The sequence below is a fragment of the Dipodomys ordii genome, unplaced genomic scaffold (genome assembly GCF_000151885.1).
Source record: "Dipodomys ordii isolate 6190 unplaced genomic scaffold, Dord_2.0 Scaffold199, whole genome shotgun sequence".
Classification (NCBI taxonomy): domain Eukaryota; kingdom Metazoa; phylum Chordata; class Mammalia; order Rodentia; family Heteromyidae; genus Dipodomys; species Dipodomys ordii.
The window spans coordinates 103,198-128,973 of NW_012267415.1; positions in this window are offsets into that span (position 1 = coordinate 103,198).

Consider the following 25,776-nt stretch of genomic DNA (forward strand, 5'->3'; position numbering starts at 1 on the left):
GCTGTAGGTTTGTCATATACAGCCTTTATTGTATTGAGGAATGTTCCATGGATTCCTAATTTTTCCAAAACCTTCATCATGAAGGGGTGTTGGATCTTGTTGAATGCTTGTTTTTCTTGTATGTTCTTCCCCCATTGTATAACTCCTGTTTTCACTGTATTTGATTCTGGTGCCCTGTATATACATTTTTCTAGTTTGGGAAGGGGAAAGGAAATAACAAAATGCTGAAATAAGCATACAGGTTGACTCATTGTAACAATGAAAAGTACAAAACACTAAGTTGAAAATGAACTCAAGCGGTAGAGCACTCGCCTTGAGCTGAAGAGCTGAGGGACAGTGCCTAGGCCCAGAGTTCAAGCCCCATGCCCGACCCTCCCCCCAAAAAAGAAAATGAACTTTAAAACTTGCAGGGGGGGAAGGGGGATAGCTGGGGAGGGCAGGAGGGAAGGGATTGGTAAGGGCCCAACAAAAGAGGGGGTAACAATGCTTGATAGAAAATGTACTTATTACCTTACTCATGTAACTGTATCCCTTCTGTACAGTATTTTTTGGGGTGGTCCAGTTGTGGGGCCTAAACTCTGGGCCTGGGCGCTGTCCCTCAGCTCTTCAGCTCAAGGCTAGCGCTCTACGACTTGAGACACAGCACTACTTCCGGCTTTTTTTCTTTTTGCTTATGTGGTGCTGAGGAATTGAACCCAGGGCCTCAGGCATGCAATTCAAGCACTCTACCACTGAGCCACCTTCCCAGCCCTGTACAGTATTTTTACAATAAAAAAATATGAAAGAAAGGTAAAAGTGTGTCTCCACTAGACCTATCCTCCCTATAACAAATGTAAAAGTTCTTCAAATTTTAAATAAAAAATAATAATTTATAGCAAGATAAATGAGAATGTCAATTATTTATGCAAATAATCTGCTATTTTAGCTTCAGTATGAAGCATAAAGTATGAAATGTATCAAATGATCTTCAATGTTTGGCTCATGCATTAGACAAAGTAAGCCATCAATAATTGGTACTAAAAAAATTGGGTGTGACATACAGATTAGTGAATGAGAGAAAGTACCTATCACTCACAAGTTCAAAAAATGAAATGATATGAATAAAAGTCTTAAACTCTAAACCAGTGGATTCTCCTGTGATGTATGACTTTACTTTCATCAGTTCAAAAAATACAAATCTGATTTCTTAATCAAAGTGTTGGTAAAATGAATTATGATTGTAGAATTATAATGTGTTGTAAAAATTTTATGTGCTATTATTTCCTTCTGAATCCGACCATGTGTCAGTTTTTAATATTTGATTTTTATCTTTTCAAATACCCCATTTACCTTTCTCTTATAAATTCCTTTGTTGAGATAGAAATAGAATCATCTGCCAATTAATGAGTTGATATTTGAAAGGCCTTTTCATAAAATCATTTAGTCATTCTTTTGTTCCTCAGATGTGTCTGAACCTCAAGCAACTACATCAAACCAAGTCTCAAATAGTATATTGTCATAGATCATACCTTAGAAAGTATCTATGTGTTATTTCTCAAAGCGTATTTTAATGGTGTAGTGCAAAAGAAGAGGATTAAATATTTTTGGTGCTAAAAATTATTTCAATTTCACTGTGGAGCTGGTATTTGAGATAGACAGACATCACAGTAATTACATGTATGAAAAGATCAAGAATGAGACAGGCATTCAAGGAGGCATAGTCTCAAACATTTATTATGTTAATACTATGGCTCCTGTCTCTTTTGATGAAAATATATCCCCTCTCTGTCTGCTATATTTATATTTTAAAAACAGTGTGTTGTATATTTAAAAATCATAAAGACATGCTAATTTTTAAATGAATTTTCCATCTCATAGGTGTCATTCCAGTGAAATAAACGCTATGGAAAATAGATCATGTAAGATCTATGCAAAATGACAGTAAAATCCCAAATTATGCTTTTGTGTATTCTTTCCACAAGTTTTGTAGATATCTATTTCTATATAATTTTGACTTGCATGATTAAATTAAGTGTATCACATTCACTTAATAATATAGGATTCCTCTTTTGTATTATTTTTATTTTATGCTGAAGACTCAATAATAAATAGAATTGTCCTTATAGTTCTTGCTATATTTTAAATTATTTAGTCAGAGCTGATGTCAGCAGCACTGTTGGCTACCACCCTAAATGGCTGCTGCCTAAACCATGAAACCCGCAAAACATTTGAAACATCTTTGGGTGGTTGTAAAGCCACAGCTCTCTTAAGTCTCACAAGATTTTCAAGATAATCAGTGAATACCTGTGTAGCAACTTCCTGCAGTACTGCCTTATGAGTGAATGGGCCTGAGAAGAGAAGAGAAGAACAACAGGTCCCATAAAGCAGGCAGTGGAGTATAATGACCCTGGGGCAAATGTTTCTAACTAATTCTCCATGAGTTTCCATACTTCCCCCTACTGGACTTGAACCCAACTGATTTCATGTGGGGAGTTTTTTTTTTTTTTTTTTTGTCATCTCTATATACAGGTTTCTCTTTATTGTAGCCTATTTGGAACTTAGTGGCAAGAATTTGCTCATGCACTTTTGCCTTTCCTTGGCTTCGTGCTTTATTTTCACAATACTGCCACATATTCAGTGATCCTCATTCTTTCTGTTCATATTTTAAACACTGACATTTAAGATTTCTGATGCCTTTCTCCATTGCCTGGATCTTCAGAAGGACCAGAGCATCTTCAAGCTCTGCTACCACAAAGCTAGTGACTTCTTGTTGGGTGTTGTGTTCGTGGTGCTTATTCATATTATTGATGACAAACAGAGCTGTGGCCATGAAAATATGAAGCATTGACTAACAAAAAGAATTTAATGTTCTGTGATCCTGAATAGCAGTCAAGATGCCACATAGTTCTCAAGCAAAGGTCTGTGCTGCCCACATGCTGGACATCTAGTAACACAGCACTTCCAATTCTGGGCATGAGGTCAAGACAGGAAACACTATGCTATGTTTTCGTTAATATCATGCACTCCTTCTTTGGGCCTCTCTAAACAAATGGATCTTCATATGCTGGCCAAGCTGGTCACTGGCAAGTCATTGAGTTTTGTATAGTTTGCTAATAGTAGGAAAATACAGCATTTTTAAAAATATTTGAGGTATTTCTTAAAAATGTTTTTCTTATATCATTTTGTCTAAAACTGAAAGTTCTAAATTGCTCTCTAATAATTTATGTTCACAAAAGAAAGTAATTACATTTTCATTGCTGAAACATGTTCAGTCTTCTGAAATATTTCTATGCTTTTTGGCTGATTAATATTAATTATTTTTCTTCTCAAAGTCACAATTACAAGGCTGTTCCAAATGTTTTATATTATCTTATGAATTCATAAATAATATAGAACTCTCCTTGATCAAAAAATATCAATTTCCTAATCATAACTTAATATTATCCTCACGTTGTGCTAAATGACCTATATTACTATATTTTAATAAGAGCATCTTCAGCATGTGCCAGCTTTTGAAATGAGCTATGTACTGTAACAATATATCATAAATCAATCAGATTTTTACATTAAAATATTCAATGAATGCTATAGTAGTTACCAAAAGTTGATTCTAAAATATCTCCATTTTGAAAAATGAAGGTGATTAAACAATTCTTTTTCTAGCTCAGAGGGATACTTATTTTTGAAGTGTTTGTACTGTTTTGTTTAGATAAACAGGCAAAGATTTCTGATTCCAAATTTACATAATGCTATTTTTATAATAAATAGATAATAATATCTGTTGTTATACAAGCCATTAAGAGGAATGATAATTACAGTTAAAATACTTCAAATGAGAAAACATTAAAGGAATTTGAATATTTTTATTCATGATGTAGATTTTTTACCCTGTTTCTCACAATATGTCCAGTACTAAAGGAATATTACTTTAATACAATTAATTCTTGCATAGCCTATATAGAAGCCCAGAATATAATGTAATTACCCCCTTGTTATTAATCCTGCAAAGCCATTCCTTAATTAAAACTGCCTTATACTGCATTAAAACAATTGCCAAGAGACATTTATTAAATGTTTGCTTCCATAAATACAAAACAATTTTCTTGTTTACTTATCAAATCAAGCAAAACACCAAATAATTTTTTTGTGAAACGAAAGACTAACAAAATTCAGAATTTTCACATGCAAGATAAAAACCTCCATGTAAATAGTATGCAAATGAGGAACTGGGAACAAATACTGGGTCACTGATAATCACCTGCTACACATGGAAATTAGATAGATGGAGGTGTCAGTCTCAATAACAAACACTATTTTCTTCTTACCCAAGAAAAACTTCATTTATTTTCATTCTTTCCTCACCTGCTTTTGAGACAAAATATTCATCATATCTGTAATTTTACACAGTAGCCATATATGCAAGTCAGATATAAGAACATAATAAACCCTAGATGATACTTAAAATTACCTTCTATTGAGTGAGTTCTGGCATGGAATTTTAGTTTAATTTCAGATAATGTCAAATAATTGTTTAAACTATTATTGGCCTTAGAGTCAATGAGCTGACAGACACTAACTTTATTGATTAGCATTGGGAACCTACCTCCCTTGAGGCATATTGAATGTTCTGATAAGTTTAACTTTCCGGAAGGATGAACATATGTAAAGATAAGTTGAAACAGGTCATTTACTTTGGTGACAATATTTGTAAAAGCAGCACCTTGTGTGAGGATGGTCTTGTCATGTACATGTCTGATTCGTTTTTGGAGCACATAAACATGATTGGTGAGCTAGCCATGTCCCTTGGGTTACAGACTAGTCAAGTGTGACAATCCATGTGCTATCTTAGCCTTTTCCTGTTATCCTTCATGACAGCATCTGATAGCATGTCTGGTTTTAACCATTTCCCTGAAGTAAAACTGAAAGCTAGTGATGCTGGACCAATTACCCACCCAGTAATTCTATGGGAACTTGTCTTTAGTTTTACTAACCCCAAAGGTTTCTCCAATTTTCAATTTCCCCAAACTAAATCCAACTCTCAAACTTCAGCACAGTTGATGGAGCACAATCCTGTACAATGTACACTTCTTTGCAAAATCCCCTTAAAAGCTTTAGCACTTAAGGAAAATCAATATGGCTTGATATGGCTTTCAGACACTTGAACACTAAATTCAACTTGATCCATTGCTATTAGTACTTTGGGGTTGAGATTCAGCCACCTAGAAAGGTGAGCTTCCCAGTCCATCATCAGGAAAGAAACTTTTATTGACAAGTATAGTGATTTTTAAATTTTTATTTCCATAAATAAATTATAAATATCAAACCAATATTTCATGTAAACCCTGGTGAGTTTCTATGTAACAAGGTGGAAGGCTGATTTAGTAACAAAGTATGTAGCATAAGGGATTTCCAGAGTATATGAAAAGGATATGTATCTATAAAGAAAGAAAATTATTATAAAGGCTATCAAACACAAATATGAACCCCAGAAATCCAAAAATTACAGTACATGGGAGCAGCCAGAAGACCCAAGATTGCCAATTTTTTAGTCCAAATCTAAAATAATTTGCTGCACTAACAAGTTGAGCCAATGGTGTGGGTGAACTCCAATTACATTTTGTTGATAACAGTCTTTTTTAGGAGAGCCTTGTCATTTTGCTCTATTCAGACCTTCCATTGATAAGGTACACCCACCACAGAGAAAGCAATTTTCTTTATGTAAAAGCCACTGTTCAAGATATTAATTTCATCTAAAAAGCACCTTTACAAAAATACCCCAAAACACAGTTTGGCCAAATACCAGAATATCTGTGTTCTAGGCCCAATGAAAACATAAAGTTGCATAGTTAAGTGTTATATTAGATGATAATTAAACTTGAAAAAGCCATGCCATAGATTTTAAATTTGTTTCATGTGCCTATTATATAACTGTAAGGAAACTGGAGACTCCTGTGAGAATGAAACCATATTACCTCTTTAGGCATTCAGGATTTAGTAAATATATTGTTTAAAACCAACCTTAAAATTGGTTGTCACTTAAAAAGACAGTTGTCTTAAAATGTATTTGTCCTAAAGGTAGAGAAACTCTGGAGTAGTTACCAGAATTAAATCTTTAGAAATAAATGTTTAGAAATAAATCTTTAATATTTTATAGGAAAAATGCCAGCTTTTAAGTATTTAGACTCTATTAACAGAAAAGTTTATTTCTAGAAAACATCAAAATTTAATACCATGTTCTTAATGCTATGAAATATATTTAAGGAAGAAACTGATAACTCAATAGCATTGTTAAGAAGATAAGTCAATGAAATCCATTGCAGTAATAAATCTTGTCCATTTATTTTTTTGTGGTGGGAAACCCTATATTATTCTCTCAACCATTATTTTGAAAACTATAAACTGCAAACAGATTTGTTAAAAGTTATTTTAAACTCATTTTATATATTTTCATGAAAAAAGATAGTATCTGTCAATATGTATCTTTGACTAAATGTATAAGAAAGCCTAGAATGACAGTCTTAATCCCAACAGAATGGGAGAGGCCAGTACAGGTGGAACAGAAGTGGAGTCTGACAGGAAAAATCTGGTTTCTCTACTCCACAGTCCATCAGAAATGAACTCCCTAAAGATCACATCATGGCGGCTTTCTTTCCTTATCACAGAAATCTACTAAAAGCAGCAAAAGAATATTTGACTCTTAAGTTTCACAAATATTAACCAATGCCCAGCTTTCACAATTCTTTCTGGACCTATGGTGAGCTAGAATTGTTATGACAAATAGGCATGTCACAATGTATTTGTTGTCCTCTTGGTAGCCAGGAAATAGAGGAAATGAGAAAGGAAAATAATGAGTGAAGGGACACCCTCAATTACATATTTCTTCCAATTAAACCTTATCAACAAATAGTACATTGAGCTATGAAATTAGAAATTTTAATTAATCCTGTAATGTCCGTAGCATACCTAAATACCATAATGCTACAGAACATGAGACTATGAGAACATTTTATATCCAAACTAAATTCATGTTTTAATTGTGTATATTATTCCATTATTCTAAAGGTTAATTAGTGTATATATGCCTGACAATACTAAATGTTCAATCATATATTTGCACAGTGAAATGTTTTGCAACCACTAATATTGCAAATAAGTATATCTATTCATACTGATATGGAACATTTCTGAATTATACGAGTAAACAAGTTGCATTAAAATGGCAGTATCCATGCAAAAGTGATGCCATCTATAGTCAAAGATACTGCAGTTAGGTAACATTCTAGTTGAAATTACTTTACATTGTGACTAACATTTTAGATGCCCATATTGTGTTTGAAGATTTGGACAAACATTAGTGGTATATTCAGTAAAAGGCAACCCTAAAAAGTTACATGAATGAGAAAATAATAATTTTAAACCTAAGTTTTTCCTTGAGATACAAAATACCATTTCACACTGTTCCTATTAACTTTGAAATTATAAAATAATATAACAGATACCCATGAAGATCGTTTTAAAAGCAATGTGAATTTTATGAAAGAATCTTGGCACTGATACATGATTTAATTTTTAAAAGCCAGATTTTGAAATGTTTGGCAAATCAAACAACTGTTAATTAATTTATTTGTTGGAAATATTTTAGAAAAATAAGAAATAATACTGGAAGTGTGCTAAAAATTTGACAAATTTATAGTTATCTAGATAAAAAATAATATTTTAAGTACTGATTTAAATAATTCTAAAATTAAAAAAAATAGAACAAGCCTGGTAGATAATACCCATAATTCAAGTATAGGTAAGGATAATTAGAGTTTGAGACCTGCCTGGGGGAAAATATGAAACCCTATCAGAAACATATGTCCTACATAGTGTTGAACTATTGTTATTCCAACTACACGGAAGCCATAATTTTCAAAATTTCAGTATGAATTGGCATAGCAGAAATATAAAGCCTTGATTGAACTAATAAATAAATTAATTAAAAAAAGAATACCTAAAATAAAAATAAATTGAAAGCTAAAAGAGATAATGGTGTCACACAATTGGCAGAATGCCTGCCAAATAAAAATACTTTGGGTGTTAACACCACCATGGCTCCTCAAAATTAATTTTTAGACAACAGTACAATAAAAATTAAAACTTAACTGTAATGAATTTGAATCTTTATTAATATACAAGTGTATGTCATATAAATTATATTCCATCTTTTAAATATATTGTATTTAATATATATTGCATTTAATATATATATTGTAAAGATACTGTACAGAGGGATTACAGTTACATGAGTAAGGTACTGACTACACTTTCTATTGAGCATTGTTATGCTCTCCTTTGTTTTTCCCTACCATTCCTTCCCTCTCCACCTCCTCAATCTCTCCCTCCCAGCCCCTGAAGCTGTAAAGGTCATTTTCAACATAGAATCTTGTATATCTCATTGTTACAATGGGTGAACCTGTATCTTTTAGTTTTTTGTTATTTCTCTTTCAATCTCCAAATTAAAAAAAATGTATATACAAGATGCAAGGAAGGCATCAGAACCAAATACAGTGAAAACAGAGGTTATACCATGGAGGAAGAACATACATGACAAAAACATTGCACAGTACATTGTAAGTACATTAAAAACAACCACAACAAAGATAAAACCCCTTGTGTTTCATTTCGCTTAGCATAATATTATATGGTCATATGTACATAACTTTCTGCTTGTGATAAACATATATAGTTTTTGCAAATAAGGGAAACCATGGCACCTATTTTTCTTTGGGTCTGGCTTACTCCACTTAATATAATTTTTTCCAAGTCCTTCCATTTCCTAACAAATGAAGCAGTATCATTCTTTCTGATGGATTTTCTTGATACATTCATCTACTGAAGGGAATCTAGCTTGTTATATTCCACTTTTTAATGCAGAAAATAATATGTTTATGTGCTAAATTCCTAATTTTGTCTTGCAAATTGGATTCACTGGCAGATGTGCACAGTATCTTATTAGTCACTATTGTAACAATCATGTAAAAATAAAGAGAGAATTTATTCTTCTGGATTTTCAGACATGTCTGTTATGCTGGGTACCTTTGGGCATCTTTTAGCCTTGATTTAATTCTGCATGTAATGATCAGTGAAATATACATAAAATACTGGAATGTAATAAATAGTTTGGTAAACAAATTAAGACATTTTATCTGGGTACCAGTGGCTCAAACTGTAGTTCTAGCTTTTGAGGATACTGAAGTCAAAGGATAATGGTTTGAAGCTAGCCCATATAGTAAAGTCCCTGAGACTCATATCTAATTAACCATGAAAAAGCTGGAAGTGGAGTGTTAGATCAAGTGCTAGCCTTGGTTGCAAAAGCTCAGGGACAAAGCTTAGTCCCTGAGATCAAGTCCCAACAAAAAAAGGAAAATATTTCTATCTTTTGATCATTATTACTTTTACTAAGAACAAAGGACATTTTGTTAACTTTTGGAGAGTTTTAATTTAATGTTGCATAATTATATTATTATGCATTATTGCTTTTGAATTTTAATTAGAAAAGCAATTCACTAATCCTACTCCCTAACTTCATAATTTAATTATTGTATTCTTCATTTGTATTAAGAAATTTAAGTAATCATTTCACTAAATAGAAGTAGTGTACAAAAAGGAATTATAAAATGTGTAAGAGCATTTAAGCAAATATTTTTGTAGAAAAACATTCTCTTTGAGGTACTAAACCTAAATAAATATGCAGAAATTTAATAGAAATACCTAAGAAGATAATTCTATAATGTCTTGTTAATAATGTTAACCAGAACCCTAAATAACAAATCCCATATGTTCAAATTCATCAGTTCTGAATTATACATTTAAAAACTTCAAAATGAAAGGAAAAATATAATTATTTCATTTATAAAGTTGATTCTGTTTGATCTCTCAGAAAATTAATCAATTCCAGGCAATCAACGTTTTTTTTTTTTGCTCTGATTTTCTTTTTTTTTAATTTAATTTTATTTGTGAACATACTGTACAGAGGGGTTACAATTACATGGGCAGGATAATGCGTACATTTCTTACCAAGCATTGCAGCCTCCTCCTTTGTTTACCCTTCACATCCCTTCCCAGCCTTCCCCCTCCCCCCCAATCCCAATCCTTCTCCTTCCCCCCCAACCCCCCACCAACATTGTAAAGCTCGTTTTGGACATGACAACTTGTACTTCTTATTGTTGCAACAGGTCCACCTGTATCCTTAAACAACTGGTTTTTCCCCATCTCCTCCACAAGTTATACTGACATCAAATATAGAGAAAGCAGGGGTTATACTGTGGGGGAGGGACATACAAAGCAACAAAGAGATAATCTTGACTCATACATATACTAGATGGCAATCAACGTTTTATTCAATGGATATAAACCATCTTAGGTATATCTGATTTTGCTAATGCAACATGGTATTCTTTTATGTAATGTATTTTAGTTTTTCCTGTTGTCTTTGATAAATGTACAATCAGACTATAAATTTTCAAGTATGAATATGCCTTTGATGTTAACCAAGATGCATTGTATTCACAAACTTACTTTTTAATTGCAACTTTTTCTTCAACCCTTAAAAATTAACGTTTAGCCTGATGCCAGTGGCTCGCGCTTGTAATCCTAGCTACTCAGGAGGCTGAGATCTGAGGATCATAATTCAAAGCCAGCCCAGGCAGGAAAGTCCGTGAGACTCTTCTCTCCAATAAACCACTAGAAAACTTGAAGTGGCTCTGTGGCTCAAGCGGTAGATCGCTTGCTTTGATCTGAAGAGCTGAGGAATAGTGCCCAAGCCCAGAGTTCAAGCCCCATAACTGACAAAACAAACAAAAAAATAAAATTATTATCATTCAAAAAATAAATAAAATTTCTACTGAGCAAAAATGGAGAAAACACACAAATACAAGTGTTTTATTTTTAAGCTGACTTTCATATGAAATTACCCACAGTTACTGTATGACAGTATTTTATTGACCTTCAAACATTTTTAAAACTAGTTTTCCAAAACTCTTCTCTTGCTCTGACATAAGTATAGCTGATAGGTCTGTTAGATTTCAGACTGGTCTTTACATTTACCATACATAATGAAGAAAATCATACACAATGAAGAAAATCTAAAATTTATTTTTATTTCTACAATAAAATCTAAATCTGTTTTTGTATATGTAAGCATAATGTTGTAAATTCTTATATATGTCTAAAAAGGCCATTAATTTTATGATAATTTGAGAAAACACAGGATGGATACATCTAATCATCTCTTAGGACATAGTTACATAGTTGTGTTGATGTAATGCATTCATGAAAATTCTCCAAATTAATTTATGTAGTTGGAAAATATAATTCTATTAGTTTCTGAACTTAACAATAGTACAAAATGAGATTGTCATTTTTATTTTCGTTAGTCTACTTCATACATATAGTACATATTATACTTATCTCTATATAAAGAAATATCCAAACCAATTATAGAACATCAGGAAAAGTGTTTATTCCCCTATTTAACCAAAGCTACTTTTAGAGCAATTATACATTGGACTTCTCCTGAGGAACTGGTCCATGGAAAAAAGACAATGTTTTTCATCCAGTCTGAAAACTTGTAAAAAAAATCAAATATTCACAAGTGGCAACTTCAAAGCAAATTTTCCATGGTAACCATACCTCTAAAGCCTGTAGTTGCAGATTTTTGCTAATTAGCAACTCCAAAGGGTGCTATTAGTTTCTTCAAAAGCATAAGGGACATGGATTTCACATGTGATTGCTATTCCTCTTTTACAGCACACCATAATGAAAGGCAGAATACACAATAAACAACAGCATAATATTTAGCTATTATTAATAATCACAAAACTGGTTCATAAAGAGAACAATGCATATTTCAATATAATACTTCTCAATTATGAATAATTGTTCTATACTCATCTATACTCACTTATGCAGATTAGGAAATACAAACAAAAATTATCGCATCTGTTGTCTAAATTATACCCTGCTTTTAAACTGCCAATCCCCTAAGCAAATAGTGAAAACTAAATAACAGATATATAACAAGAAGCATTGCATATATACTTCACATATGTGCACATATATATGCCCATATATTGTATAATAAAAATATCATATATCTGTATATAATGAAAGTATAAGAGGTCTCTTATGGGGTGATTAAAGAAAAGGAAAAAAGAGAACAAAGCAAATTTATGCAAACAGAAATATTGAATTTATTCCATTTATTCTCTCATATCACAATAAAATAGAATTAGAGATCAACACCAAAAAACACATAAGTTGAGCCAAAATAAAAATCTAGAATATATAAATAAAAGAAAGTTAAAATATTTACATCAATATTTATCTGAGAAAAACTACTTTCAGAAACTATTTATGATATTTTCAATACTTATATTCCCTTATTAGAACAATATTAGTATTACTATTATTATTTGTGCATTAACTTACATTGTTCCACCTAAGCACCTTTTATATCTATTTTTCTCAGTTTCATTTTAAGTACAAACTGGTTTGGAATCCTTATGCATTAGACTTTTACAAATAAACATAGGGAAAAGACTATCACGTGTAATAATTTCTTTCCTAGAAGTAAAATGTGCTATACATGATTAACAATTGAGTTATAAATTGATATTGGAAGTAGAAATATTGTAACATTTTCTTTGAATTTTAGCCTAAATTTCTCTCTGATTAATGGAAATAATATTGTGATAAATATTTAGATGCATACTAAAAGTATTGTTTACATAGGCAATGTTATTTATATCAGAATAATGGAATACTTAAGGTTTTCAGCATAGTGCCTTCCTTACAAATTGGGAAGGGAGAGGGAGGAGTTGGGAAGGTGGGGAGTTAAGGGATTGTTTGGAAAACCAAAGGAGGAGGTAACAATGCTCCATAGGAAATGTACTCATTACCTTACTCATGTAACTGTAACTTCTCTGTGCAGTATTTTTACAATAAAACATATTAAAATAAAAAATAGAATACTTTAGGTGTGTAATAATACCATATCGAGGGTGTGTAAACTGAATGAAAATTACAATAGAAATACATACAAAAAATGCTAAGAATACTTCTCTTTGTCATGTGACAAATTAAACTTTCCACATTTTTAATGATAGCAAAACAATCATAAATAGACAAAAAATTATTGTAGTATTACATGCTTGTATTTAGTTTTAAATAATCTCAATGATATGTTATTATTCTTTATCTTAACAAAATAAGACTGTGTAACTATCTGTTAATATTAAATCATGCCAAATTAAATTATTTTCTTTACTGATCATAGCAGCTGAACTCATGTATTCATGTCCTCACTGGGTTTTCTTGATTGAAGTGGTGCTCCAATACTTGAGCCACACTTTCATCCAGGTTTTGTGCTGGTTATTTGGAAATTGAGTCGCACAAACTTTTTCACTTGGGCTGACTTTGCAATGTTGTCCTCCAGGTCTCTGAGTCCTAAGGTTTATGCTTGTCTAATATTTATCATTTTGAATAATCATCATATCTTTTAAAAATTCAGTTTCTTTCACTTAATAAAAATTTTCCAAGTCTTTCCATTTCAAAGAAACACAGTTCCTATGGTTTCTCTTATTTGCAATAACTAGTATATGTCTAGGATAATCTTAGCAGGCAAGCAGAAAAGGTCAAAAGCTATATTCATATGACCATACAAGATGATGCCAAGCAAAATGAACCCTAAGATAGGAACAGAAGATGTTGTTTTTTGTTTGTTTGTTTGCTGTTGTTTTAAATGTACTATGTGAGTTTTTTGTTTCTTTTGCATGTTCCTCCCCCATGGCATAAATCCCTGTTGTCACTCTATATTATTCCAGCACCCTGCATCTTGTATATATATTTATATAATTTGTGGAGGACATGGGAAATAGCAAAATGTTTAAATAAAGATACAGGTTGACCCATTGTAACAATGAGATGTATAAGACACTATGTTGAAAATGAACTTTACAACTTTGGGAAGGGTGGAGGGAGGAGTTGGGGAGGTAGAAAGGAAAGGGATAGTAGGTGAAAAAAAGGGAGGGTAACAATGCTCAATGGGAAATATACTCACTACCTTCCTCCTGTAACCGTTACATCTCTGAACAGTACGTTTACAATAAAAAATGAACATTATTCAGTTTCCAAATTTTGATAATGTATAATAATATATCAGATATTACCATTACAGATAGTAAGTTTATAAGTACTAGGGACTCTTTATTACTATTTTTACACATCCTGGGAGATTATCAGTTTTTTACAGGTAAAAATAAATACTAAGAAGTAATTGATGACATAATTATGTTTTTTTCTCCAAAATTGCTGCTATCAAATGCACCACACACAGAGGCTTTATATTTGAGAGGTTTAAAAAGCAGTAGAAAATAGGTAATTTGGTAAACAGAAAAAAGAAATTACTCTCTGGAAATTTTTTTTTCACATTCCTGAAGAGTTTCCCTTCTTTCTGGGTACATTATTTTCAGACATCCTTTGTGACAGAGCTGCCTAAGTATTGGAGAATCAGGACAGGTTATTTTCATTCATGCTATCCATCTGAGTCAGACTGCACATAACTCACATAATTCATGAGACGCAGAAGTTGCATGTTGTGCAAGTGACAAAGGAAAGGACTCAGGATGAATTATACCACATGTCCTCAGATGCTTTGGTTCTCAGCTAAAAGAACAATACTCTTGGTAGGGTGAGCATGTGTTTTCTGTTTCGTCTCAAATACTTTATTTTTCTTGACTTCAATTTTCACACTGTGGAAAACAAGAGAAACCATTAACAGAGATGTGGTTGGCAGCTATTAATATATGCTCATTCACGTTGCTGAGTTAAACTGAATGTAACACTGATTTATAGGGCATGAGGAGCCTGGTGGACCTTAACATCAATGGTCATGAATGCCTGCACAGGCCTTCCAGTGCTGGTCTTGACTTCTTGCTACAATTCCTTCCAACTGTTATATGAAGATTCAGTTCACAATATAAATTGTAAACATATTTATCTCTATGGTTAAAGTACGAAGTCAATTGAAATAAGATTTTAAATATAAAAAATAAAAGCAAAATACTGATGACAACTCAGTGGTGATCATTTTGTTTGTATTCTGAAAGAACATAGGGCCATTGTTTTATAGCAATTGTTTCTAATATTCATGCATCATGTTGCCAGTATTTACATCCTAAAAAAGTAGTATGCATCCGGTAGCTTAATAATCATATAAATCTCTCAAATTTGAAGTGAATATCATCTCTTACAGTTGGGATATGTTTAATTAATCAAAATAATGTTGTCCTAAAAGTCAATATCTAAATTTTGAATGTTGACTCTAAAAGACAAAATACTGAATATATTCCCCAAGCACTGAAAAATCTCCATGAATGTCAACTCAAATCAACTTCCAGCAGATATCTAAATACATTTTTGTAATGGTAATTCTAATTCCAGGTAAATTAGCTCCATTGCTAAACTACCTCTGGAGAAAATTATGAAGGAATACGTGAGCCATTAAACTCTCCATATTTAAAATGATCTTATAAATTTTTGTTGTTTTTGCATTTTTCAGCCTTTATGAATACCTGAATTTCAATGGCATAACTAAAAATATTACAACTGTGATGTTTTTCTTAATGATTTTATTTTCAAAAGCCTTCAATGTGAATCTTCTAGAAAGAGAAAAATAACATAAAAATTGATAGATAATCCATTAAAATATTTGTTTAGACTGATGGTTTTATTAATGATTGGTGTACTTGGGAAATAGTCAGGAACCTGTCAGTTCCATTTTCTTGTTTGAGATGTTGAATAAATGTAGGCTGACAATCTTTACAACAAGCATATCTAACTTGTTATCTGCAGAAAATTCAAACTATAATCAATTCACAATCATGGAAGTATGAGTGTTCCTATGAGAATTTTTGTTGGACAGGCATCATTATGGGAAACATATATCTGACTCTTACTAATTAGTGTTGACTCATTTTTTCTTTTATTCAAGGATAATTTGAAGAAAATATTTCTTGAGATATACCTTCTTAACAAATATGTTTATTCTTAATCCATATAAAATTAAGGACCCTAAAATTAAGATTAATATGATAAATTATGTTTATTTTGTTTTCAAATATAACTTCTTTGTGCAGTCATAGAATAAAAGATCTATTATCTATCTGTATGTTTGTTTATTTAGCAATCATAATGATTTATCTTGGTACCTCATACTACTAATGCAAATGGTATTTTCAAATAATATGTCAGAAAAAGTCAATATATTAAATCCATGAACTGACAATTTGTATTCAATGGAGGAAGCATTTTTTCTTTGCAACATTAGGTCTTTGTGTTTAGGTCAAAACTCTTAAAATGAAAAGTGAAAAGCAGAGTGTCAGATTGACATGTTGGACTCAGCTCAGCATCAACCAACAGGTACAAAGCAAAAGAGAAAATGAAGCTGAGTGAAAAACACTTTTATTGATCTCATTGAGCATATTATATTGGCTCCCATAGTTTTGAAACTTTTCTGAAAATTGATTGCATTGCTCTTGTGGTCAAATAGACATTGTCTATACATTGAAAGAAAAAAAATCCTCATATGAAGATTGAAGTTAAAGAGAAAACACCTAAGGGAACTTGGAATGTTAAAACAAGAAAAAAAAATAGACAAAATGCCCAGATGGGAAAACTCAATTCCAAAGTGTCTAAAAATGTAATAAAAAGGTATTTGTTACTATGATGAAAGTATTGCTGTAACTAATAGAAAATGAAACTGATTCTTACTATAATGTTAATGTCAAAATATTCACATTTTATGATCTTTTATCACATTGGTATTATAAGGAAAAAATGAAATGTAACACTTAACAAAACTCAACTTCAAAAGCATTGCCTTGATCAACTTCCACAACTATTTTATTCTTCTATAACTTTCGAATTATTTGCTAAGCTTTTCATGACTTTAAGTTTAAACTTCTATAAAACCCAAAATATCAAACTGTTAACAATTGGAGTACTTTACAGTGAAATGGGGGACAAATACTTTATCCCCAACATGATATCTATACTTTTAAAACTACATGTGGGAAAATTTGTAGCACTTCAACTACTCTTAAGAAGCAATGATAATTTGTCTTTTCTTTGCATTGATTTTCTCTCTCTAGTTTAAATATAGATTTCCTGTGAATACAAAATATGTCTCCATATGCAATATCTATTGAATCTCAAATTTGAATGAATCATTCTTTCAAAAGCCTGAGAGTGTATATCCTGCCAAACCTAAGAGTTAATAAATCTGAGCCAAAAGAAGTTTTGTTACCTACTACTTTAGGGGACATATTGGACAACTTTGAAGAACATTTTCATGATGCCTGACTCTAGCTGTACTTTTTAGGATTATGTGGTACAGCACTAACCATCTCCAATGAATCCTCTTTCCTATGCTTCTCCAAATCTGATGCCAGCAAACATTTGGTCAATCACCTTTACTAGACTTTAATGAACATCTGTAACTCTGTAAAGAGAAATAAGAGATCCAAGTTTGTACCACTAAAGAAGTCCTTGTGATTTTTTTTCCAATCCACAAACTCAGCTAAAAACATGCTGAAAATAAATGCTTTTTTGAAAGAAAATTAGGGACACTTGTCATAGAAAGTGCCATAGTATTTGAAGTAATGACAAACACACAATGACGTTTGTGATATAATTAGATGGTGTAAACATACAGGAACATCAGTGTACCTGAAGATGTCATAAACGTAAATATTGCTCTACTGTTCATGACTACGCATGTGTATTCATATATACTCACAAGTAACTTTAATGTGAATTTTAAGAGAAGTAATGTGAAGTTGTTAAGGATTTGATGTTAAAATAGATAAACAACTCATAACATATTTAATTTAGAGTTATTAAATGATTACTGAGAGAGAACGGGGAATTACATTGAATCTATTATGGTAATATCCTTTGCTCTTTGATGGTTTATTAAGTGCAAATTAGTGCAAATTAACCTTGATAACCTCATTCATTCCCAGTACTTTGTTTGAAATATCAGTTATCAGTAATTTGATTGTAATTTCTTTACCTTCCAAATAGTTTGAATATTTAGTAGATGAATAAGTGCTAATCAGAAAAAATACCATAGCTACTGATTATTTCAAATAGTTCATCATTGAGACAAAATAGGTTCCTACTGACATAAGTAAGGACATTTTCCTAAATGTTAAAAAACTGAGAAAGATAATTGAATGCCAGTTTTTCAGATAATGAGAGTGTTAAGCACAAAACTGGTAAGAAAATTACAGGGATTTAACTGTATTTTTCAGTACCAAAATTATTTGATCTACTATAATCTTTCATTTTCACAACTATGTCCATCAGTCAGATTACCCACCAGTGTTTTTGTAAACTGAAGGAGAGTTCTTTCCAAAGAAATATACTCACTATCTTGCCAGTGTAATTGTAACCCTTCTGTATGGTATTTTCACAATAATAAAAAAAGAATATTTGAAAAATAAATGGAAGTAATTTTGATTGTCATAATGACTGAAAGTTCTGAGTAGATTTGAGTGTTCAGGTGGTCATTTTCTCTTAGTGCTTGCATGTTCAGGAGTATGTCTCAAAAGAAGAGTTCCAACTGGTAAATTTCAAACTTAGAGATGAGAGGAAATGGCATTGTATACCAATCCATGGAATACAGGAACATGCATAAGAGTTTGAAAAAGAGGTTACTGTGACCTGAAATGGTTTACCAAATATCAGAAGTTTCCTTATTTCACATCACATGTAAGTTGATAGATAAAGGTTAATGATAAAGAGTATGTAGATGTAAAGAGCATATACTTGTAAGGCATATTTACCATACATTGAGAAGATTGTTCATGTGTGAAAAGAATTTTCAAAAACCAAAATTTTGATTTGTCATTTTAAAACATGAATAGAAAATAATATGGTCACAATAATAAAACTTTATGGACCATGATCTTATAAAGCCAAATAAAACCAACAGACTTTGGACTAAAATATCTTCTAAAATACTACTTAGGCAATATTTTACCTTTTATACAGCAATGGAATATCTATGCTTAGGGTTTTGAGAAAAGCAATGTCCATGTAGAAAAAGATACAATATATTTTTACTCTTTTAACTTACTGAATGAATTCTATATTTAAAGGTAATCGGTACATCATAAGCATGAATACATTAATTAGATGCTCACATTATGTTGCAGAATCTTAACAAACGCAAATTGTTTGTCTTTCCTAAGACAGTGTTGCAAGTCAAGAGTGTTAGCCTGTGATTCTAATTCAGGCAGAGGAGTCAGAAGCAGGAGCATTGTAAGCTCAATGGCAGCCTAAGTTGCATAGTGAAATCCTGTTTCAAACTAAAATGAACAAGGTGTTTTACATATTTGAATACAAATATTCCCAAATTAGAAAAGTAGGACAAAATGTGTATGTGTGAGTTTGGTGGCCAGTGTTAGACCTGAAATCTATAGGGTAATGCATTTTTATTTATCTCATGGGCAGTAGAAAGTCAGACTACGTTCAAAAAAAGCATAATTTTGGATAATAAAGATGATTCTATCATTTGTGTCTTGGTACAAAAATCTAATGAAGTCATTTAGCTCAGATATGAATGAATGATTATCTCAGTTTAACATGTTGCATAAGAAAAGAATTACTTTAATTATGTCTAGAGTAATACTGTTTCTTTTAGGATGTCAAAAATAAATGACATTTACCTATACCTTTTCCCTATTGTGTATTGTATGCCACCTTGTTTTATTCAATTATCCTATTTTCTTTAAATTATACTAGTTTAATATCTTTAGAAATATTTTAATCACCTACATATCAATGTAAAATATAAACCACACAGTTGAAGAGTAAATTTCATATTGAATTATTCCACTTGAATTTTAACTATAGGGAAGAACTATAAACAATAAGGAAGAAGAGTGATTTGAGCAGAGAGAACAAAAGTGTTTATTATTACACTTGTGATAAACTCATAGAGATATGTTAGTCATGTTAGTGTCTGTGACTGACAGAATCTAACATTATTTAATAAAATATCATAACCAAATTTTAGGTGGTTCTATTTTCTGAATGAGAGTTACAGTTCCAATACTCATGGTTATTTTTTCTGGATTAAAAATTCTAACCATTTATCAATTTTTATTTTTGAAATCTATTTAAATGCTTTTTGAAAGTTTAACCAATAATATATAGCTCCTAAACAACCAGTTAAAATATTGTTGTCCTGTCTTCAGAAATTTAATATCTTTAACTTTATTGTATTTTCTTTCTTTCTTTTTCTTTTCTTTTCTTTTTTTTGTCAATCGTGGGGCTGAACTCTGGGCCTGGGCACTGTCCCTCAGCTCTTCAGTTCAAAGCTAGCTCTACCAGTTGAGCCACAGAGCCACTTCGGGCTTTTTCTGCTTACATGGTGCTGAAGAATCTAACCCAGGACCTCATTCGTGCAAGGCACCTTCCCAGCCCAACTTTATAGTATTTTGTGTCCCCAAATATGATTCTTTTTAAGGTAGAATATATGATTGGAGAGAAATATAACATTAACATACTTCAGAATCTTTTACCTTCTTATATAATATGTATTTTAATATTAGTATGTTTCAATTTACAAAGCATTGCATTTTAGAATTCTTTTTTATCTCTTTTATCATATAACTGACTAAAATCAATTAGATATTTTAAAATCTAATTGAATGGTTGTAGTCACCACTTTTTAACTGCTCTTTTTCTTAAAATGTGAACATTCATGGAAATGATTCTTCTAGAAGATCTGGCAGAATATACCTCAGGCTTTAATTTATCAAGATAAATTTTGTGAAAATCACTCTCTCTTCTTTAGCTAAAAAGTGACATTTTGTATATGACTAAAAGTTAATATGCTTTAGTTTGGAATAAGAACTACAGAACATATGTGTGAAAGCAAATTCATGCCATAAAATTCTAAAAAAATTGGGTCATGCTTCTTTCTCTTATAGAAATTTCTTCTTATAGAAATTTCTTATAGAAATTTTCTTCTCTCCCTCTCTGTTTATGCTCACTCATTATTTTCAAATTTGAATAAACTGGATAAATTCAATCACATCTTTATTTCTATATTGCCTTTCAAAATAAGTAATTAGAAACTATTGAGTTATAGATGGATTGTTGTTTCAGAATCTACTAAAACAGAAATTTAAGAAGACACTGGATATATAAACTTCCTGGCTTGTCATCTGTACAAACATGTCAGTCTTTCAAGCAAGTACATTCATTATAAAAATAGCAATTATAAAATAGAAGAAAGACAGCCTCTTCAGTTAATGGTCCTAGCAAAATTGGTTAAACACCTGTCGAAAACCAAAGCTAGATCCTTATATAATCATATTGCACCAGAATCAACTACAAATGGATCAAAGACCTCGAAGTAAATCCAGACAGCCTGAAAACATTACAGGTAGGAATAGGAGAAACTCTAGGGCTCCTTGACACCGGACAAAATTTTTCTTAATGGAGACCCAGAAACACAACAAATCAAATGTACAAATGGGACTGCATGAAACTGCAGAGCTTCTGCATGGCAAAGGACATAGCTAGCAAGATCAATAGAAAATCCATGGATTGGGAGAAGATCTTTAGCCATAGAACGGAAAAGGGCCTCATATCTAAAATATATTTAGAGCTCAAAAAATTAAATCCCTCAACAATGAATCCTCAAAGAAACCACAGCCTCATTAAGTGGGTTAAAGACTTCTTTGAAGAGGAAATAAGAATGGCCAATAGACACATGAAAAAATGCTCAACTTCTCTAGCCATAAAAGAAATGCAAATCCAAACAACATTGAGATTCCATCTCACCCGAGTTAGAATGGCTATAATCAAGAAATCTAATAACAGCAGATGCTGAAGGGGATGTGGCCAAAAGAGAACCCTACTGCATTGATGGTAGGAGTGTAAACTTGTTCAACCACTTTGGAAAGCAGTATGGAGGTTCCTGAAAAGACTCCACATAGAGCTCCCCTATGACCCAGCAATCCCACTTTTGGGCATTTACCCAAATGAAAACATACAAGGGTATACTAAAGCTACCAGCAAAACTATGTTTATAGTTCATCATAGCTAAGATGTGGAACCAAAACAGATGCCCCTCAGTAGATGAATGGATGAAAAAATGTGATATATATGTATGCATATATATATATATATATATATATATACACACACACACACAATTAGTAAAATTCTATGCTACCATCAGAAAGAATGGCACTGCCCCAATTGTTAGGAAATGGAAAGACTTAGAAAAAAATCATATTAAGTGAAGTAAACCAGGCCCAAAGAAACCAAGGTCTCATGGTTTCCCTTATTTGCAATAACTAGTATATATTTAGGACAAGCAGAAAAGTCAAAAGCTATGTACGTATGACCATATAAGATGATGCTAAGCAAAATGAACGCCAAGATAGGGACACAAGAGGTTTTTATCTTTGGTGCTGTTGTTTTCTAGTGTACTTATAATATACTATGTGATATTTTTTGTTTCTTTTGTATGTTCTTCAACCATGGTATAATCCCTGTTTTCACTGTATTTGATTCCCGTGCTCTGAATCTTGTATATACATTTTTCTAATTTGGGGAGGAGAAGGGAAATAACAAGAAATTGAAATAAGGAAACTGGTTAACCCATTGTAACAATAAGACATACAAGACACTATGTTGAAAACAAACTTTATAACTCCAGAAGGGAGGAGCTGGGGAGGTGGGGAAGGAAGGAAGGCTAGGGGAAAAACAAAGGAGGGGATAAAGATGCTAGGTAGAAAGTGCCCTCATCACCTTACTCATATAACTGTAATGCATTTGTACAGTATTTTTACAATAAATTTATTTAAAGAATAGCAGCTACATTTCTAAATGTTTGTAGGCCTAAAGTGTGTCTTGGGATATCAATGTATACTAAAAATTTTAGGTAGAAAAAATCATTGAAACGTTTATCTTTATTCAGTTATAACATATGCTTAACTTATTTAAGAAACACTTGCAGAATCAAAGGAATATAATAATTAGCATTTTCAATCCATGTATCATATGTAATAGTAGGAGACAAAAGATTCTATTTTATGCATTTGGCCCTCCACAGTTTTAGAATAGAAAAACAGAATCTGTCTGTTCCCTTTAAGGAGATACATTGAAATTCCCTCAAAGTCACAAGTTTCAGGAACCTAAACTAGCACGGAGATTGTTGAAAGGTTAATGATGATACCAAAGTGATATTGCTGTCTCTTTTCCAAGTAATTACAAAAACCTCCAAATCAAGTAGGTTTTATTTTTTGTGTGTACAGGTTTTTGACATTATTTTCTTTAGAAATAGTACATTAACGTACTTAATACAATAGTTGTCGATTTTAGTAAGCTCTATAAAGCAATATATAGTGATTAAATTATATTATTATATAAAATTGAGAAAAACAATATAAATGGAAACAATAAACTTCCAGAGAAAGTTTTAAATGGGAAGGAAGATATTTCTGGAAGATACCAAACTTTGAACACATTGGGGAATTGTGTTTTGGACTAGCATGGAAAAGACTATCCCCCAAAAGAGAGACAGTATGTAGAGAATGGGTTACCAGACATATACATATTACCACCACACATGTACGTATTTGTTTATTTATTAAGTTAATTAAAGGCAGCAGCTAAACAATCTTAAACAGTAGCCAAAGATAAAAATATGGAAACATATTGTCTGCTTTCTACTTGAGGAAGTTTGCAGAAAGGAGAAAGAATGCCATTGTGTAAGAGAAGATAAGGAGAAGCAAACACAAAGAATTAGACATACATCTAGAAAGTAATCACTGATGGCCTTGAATGGTGTTTGTATATAAGGGACATAAGGAGGTCACCATCAAGGATTTTGTTCATAGGTCTGAAAAACAGAAAATTTCTATGGTGTAATCAAGTAAAAAAGTACAAATTTTGTTCAATCTAAGGTATTTTTCTTTCTTTTACCAGATTATATTAGACCACATAATGTCAAAATCAAAATCAAGCTAGGATTCTCTGTCCCTGTGGCATTCTACCTGTTAGGTAATGATCTCAGTTTAGTACCTAGTTTTAAAGTTCAGTACATGATTGTGGTACAACTGCAAAATAAGATGTGAAAATATTACAAAGTATACTTGGAGAGAAATACTATTTTGATTTTCTGCTAGCAAATAGAACATTTCCAGTAAATGGACGTAGTGTCTCAAAACAATACAAAGAATAGAATCCAGTAACATATACTTCTCATTACATCTCTAACAAGGAAAATTCACAGCATCCTCTGTCTACCCTGCTTCGTTCAAGCATGTACCATATAATCATGTACATGCCTTATTCATGTCTCTATCTTTGGTGCCATGCTCTTCAGAGACAGGTAAGGGTGGATTTCAACTGAGATGAACATAGTTGTTCAAGGTAATAACATTACAAAAGAAGTATAAGAGTATTTTTCTGTTTTTTTGTTTTATGTATATATCACATCTGTAAGCATAGTATTTATTTCTGAATGTCTTTACCCAGATGTAAATCCCTTTCCCTCAACATTTAACCAATCTCTCTCAGACTACATTTGAAATATGCGCAGGAGCTGCATCTCGGGATGGTTGCTTGGAGTATTTAGCTTTCTGTATTTTCTCATGTAACCACCTACTCATAACTCTATCAATCTGAAGGATAAGTAATAATTTTCAGTTCGGCTTTGTTTTTTGATATGCCCTTTCACTGTTTGCTTCTGGTTGATCAGATCCTTTCTCTGGCTTAGCCTATCTTTAAATACTATCTTAATAATGCTGATAGGCCTAGTTTCCTTCTTCTACAGCACATATTTTTTTTGCCTCAGAAATAAAAACAATACATTACAAGCCAAAGTACTTCTAAATGGAATGTAATAGTAACTGGATTAAGAATCACCTAAATAAGAGAAAGAAGAAAGAACTCTTCTAAAGACTCTACCAATAAAATAAAAATCTACTGAGAATCTGTGGATTGACTCATCAAATTTATGAAGTGTATAATTTATGGTATTTCTCACTCTTGAAATTAAAAAGAGATCACTTTGCTTTAAGAACTTTCTTACAAACTAAACACACACTTTAGAATCTGTTTGTGATTTTTATTGATAAATAATACCTGCTGAGGTCTTCACTGAAAATCCAAATATAAATTAATGATGCCCGAGAGTGTGACTCATCCAAGAGGATTTGCATTTAAAACATTGAATTGAATACATTAAGGAACATTGTTTCTAGCACAACATAGGTAGTATCTCATTGTATTCTAGACTGTGTCATTAGTAAACATTTATAAAATATATTTCTTTGATAGGGGAAAAATGATGCTTTGAAAAAAGTTAAAATATAGAAGAGAAATAATATAGAAGAGTGACATAAATTCAGTTTTGGTACTTTTACTTTGTTCAGAAATAATCTCATAGGGCTGGGAAGGTAGCTCGTGGTAGAGTCCCTGCCTTGCATGCATGAGGCTTAGACAGAAAAAGCCAGAAGTGGGTGTGTGGCTAAGTCATAGGTCTCTAGCCTTGAGCTGAAGAGCTCAGGGACAGTGCCCAGGCACAGAGTTCAAGCCCCATGGCAAATAAATAAATAAATAATAATTAAAAATTAAAAATATAATAAAATATTATTGCATTTAGTTGATTAAAAATCTTCTATATAAATTATAGGTAGTTAATTTTACAAATTAAGTTGATGT